The sequence below is a fragment of the Podarcis tiliguerta genome (genome assembly GCF_965153285.1).
Source record: "Podarcis tiliguerta genome assembly, chromosome: 8".
Taxonomy (NCBI): Eukaryota; Metazoa; Chordata; class Lepidosauria; order Squamata; family Lacertidae; genus Podarcis; species Podarcis tiliguerta.
The window spans coordinates 86,027,824-86,030,997 of record NC_139541.1 but is presented as its reverse complement, the minus strand read 5'-3'; positions in this window follow the sequence as shown (position 1 = coordinate 86,030,997).

The following is a 3,174-nucleotide window of genomic DNA, read 5'->3' as shown; positions in this document are numbered from 1 at the left end:
TTCAAGAAAGTATTAATAGAGGAGATTCATAAAGATCAAGCAGGTTTTCTCCCAGGAAGACATCTATCTGACAATGTGAGGAATATAATAGATATATTGGAATTTCTAGAGGAAAAAATAAATACAAAAGCAGTTTTGATATTTGTGGATGCGGAGAAGGCCTTTGACAATATTTCTTGGTGCTTTTTGAAGAAGAATCTCCAGGGTATGGGGGTAGCCAAGAATTTGAAAATGGTATAAGTGCAATCTATTCTGAACAAAAAGCTAAACTAATTGTAAACAATGTAATAACTGAGGAGTTCAGAATAGAGAAAGGTACACGACAAGGTTGCCCAATTTCCCCTTTGCTTTTTATATCAGTCCTGGAGGTGTTGCTGAATATGATTAGAAAGGACCAATTGGTTAGAGGGATACAGGTCGGAACTAAACAATATAAATTAAGAGCATTTGCAGATGACCTAGTTTTGACATTGCAGGAGCCAGAATCCAGTGTGAAAAGAGTCTTAGAACTGATTCAAGAGTTTGGTCGATTGGCAGGGTTCAAATTAAATAAAGCAAAAACCAAGGTTTTGACAAAGAATTTAACAGAAATTGAGAAAGAAAGGTTTCAGAATGAGACAGGATTGACAGTAGTGAAAAAAGTGAAATACCTGGGAATTACCATGACTGCTAAAAATGGGAATTTATATAAAGATAATTACGATAAATGTTGGTCGGAGATAAAGAAAGATCTAGAAATATGGTCTAATTTGAAACTCTCGCTAATGGGCCGCATTGCTGTGATAAAGATGAATGTATTGCCAAGAATGTTGTTTCTATTTCAGACGTTGCAGATTATAGACAAAACTGACTGTTTCAGGAAGTGGCAAAAAGATATATCTAGATTCGTCTGGCAGGGCAAAAAGCCAAGGATAAAATTTAAAATATTAACTGATGTTAAGGAAAGAGGGGGCTTTGCCCTGCCAGATCTGAAACTTTACTATGAAGCAGCAGCTTTTTGCTGGTTAAAAGAATGGCTACTTCTTGAAAACACTGACATGTTGGATTTAGAAGGATTTAATAATGTTTTTGGTTGGCATGCATATCTATGGTATGACAAGGTCAAAGAGCATAAAATGTTTAAAATCCACATTGTTAGAAATGCATTGTTTAAAGTTTGGATGAGGTACAAAGACTTGCTTGAAAACAAGACTCCAAGGTGGTTGTCTCCAATGGAAGCAAAAGCACTAAAAAAACTCAATATGGAGGCCAATTGGCCAAAATATTGGGAGATTTTAGAGCAAGACGGTGATAAATTGAAACTACAGAGTTTTGATAAATTAAAAAGCAAGGTCCGAGATTGGCTTCATTATCATCAAATAATGGAGGCTTTTAAAATGGATAGAAAAATTGGTTTCCAGGTGGAAAAATCAAAATTGGAAACAGAACTGTTAGAACCCAAAACTAAGATTCTGTCAAGAATGTATAACTTGCTGTTGAAATGGAATACACAAGATGAGGAAGTGAAATCAGTGATGGTTAAGTGGGCCCAAGACTTGGGTCATAATATAATGTTCGCTGACTGGGAAAAGTTATGGACCACTGGTATGAAATTTACAGCATCTAATGCCTTAAGAGAGAATATTATGAAAATGATATACAGGTGGTACATGACACCAGTCAAGCTTGCAAAAATCTATCACTTACCTGATAATAAATGTTGGAAATGTCAAGAGGTTGAAGGTACATTCTTTCACCTTTGGTGGACATGCCCAAGGATAAAGGCATTCTGGGAGATGATATATAATGAGTTGAAAAAAGTGTTCAAACATACATTCCCGAAGAAACCAGAAGCCTTTCTCCTGGGTATGGTCAACCAACAGGTGCACAAGAAGGACAGGACATTTTTCATGTATGCTACAGCAGCAGCAAGGATACTCATCGCACAGTATTGGAAGACTCAACAGCTACCCACACTGGAAGAATGGCAGATGAAAGTTATTGACTATATGGAGTTGGCAGAAATGACCGGCAGAATCAGAGACCAGGGAGAAGAGACGATGAAGGAAGACTGGAGAAAATTCAAGGACTATCTACAGAAACATTATAAGATAATGAACGTTTGATGACATCGGATTGAGGGTGAATGGGTATTTGGGAAAAAGTGATTAGAGAAAGATTCAATATTTTGTCAGACTTAAGGAAATGCAACTATCTATTAGATTTTAAGAGTATTAGAAAATTAAAATATGATAGAGGGACAGAATTTGCAGACAGAATATTTGATTTGGAATACAGAGAAGGAAGGTCTGGGGAAGTCGGAGAAACAAGTTAATGTAAAGAATACAAGGAGACAAAAATTGTTTTTTTAAAAAAATGTTTATTTTCTTTGTTGTATTTTGCTGTTTTGTGTTTGTGTGTGGCAGTATTTATTGTTTTTGTTATTTTTTCTTTTTGTTGTTGTGAGGTGTCGTCTTATGCCTGTTTGTAAAATTTAATAAAAGATTATTATAAAAAAAAAAAAAGAGGTTCCAAGCCTGTTTCTGAGATCTCCCTCGGATGAGAATTTGGGTACACAGTGAGGCCTTTGACCCCCCCCCCCTTCTTCCCAAGGCGTGAAGCAAAGCCCTAAGATTTTCAAGCTTCACTTTGCCCAATTATCCAAAGATGCCCCCAGTTGCCCAGGTTACTAAGACATCCAAGTTGCCGGGTTACCAAGACGCTCCAGTTGCCCAGGTTACAAAGAGAGGTCCAAGTTGCCCGGGTTACCATGCCAGGTTATCAAAGATGCCCAGGATGTCAGCCAGCCTTGCCTGAGGCGGCCCGGCTGCCAAGATGCTCCCACTGCCCACCACGCGGCGGTGCCAGCCTTGCCCTGCGTTGACTAACACCGCACTCCGCTCAGGGTTGCCTAGATGCCCAGCCTGGAGCCAAACTCCCCTGGGAATTGAAGTTCATTCTGGCAGACGCAGAGTTGTGCCAAGTTGCGATCTGCATCCTCCCCTGGCTCACGTCAGGTTGCCCCTGGCAACAGCATCCCCTGGAGGGAAGGAGAGGCGGGCGGGTACCAGCCCAAGGCTTTCCCGGCCCCGCCCTGTCCCTTTCCCCAGCCCGGCAGCCAACCAGAGGCCTCCCCCGGCTGCCTTTCAAGGCTCCCCGCCCAATGGGGTGGCTCCAGAGGCGGGGCAGTGGGGG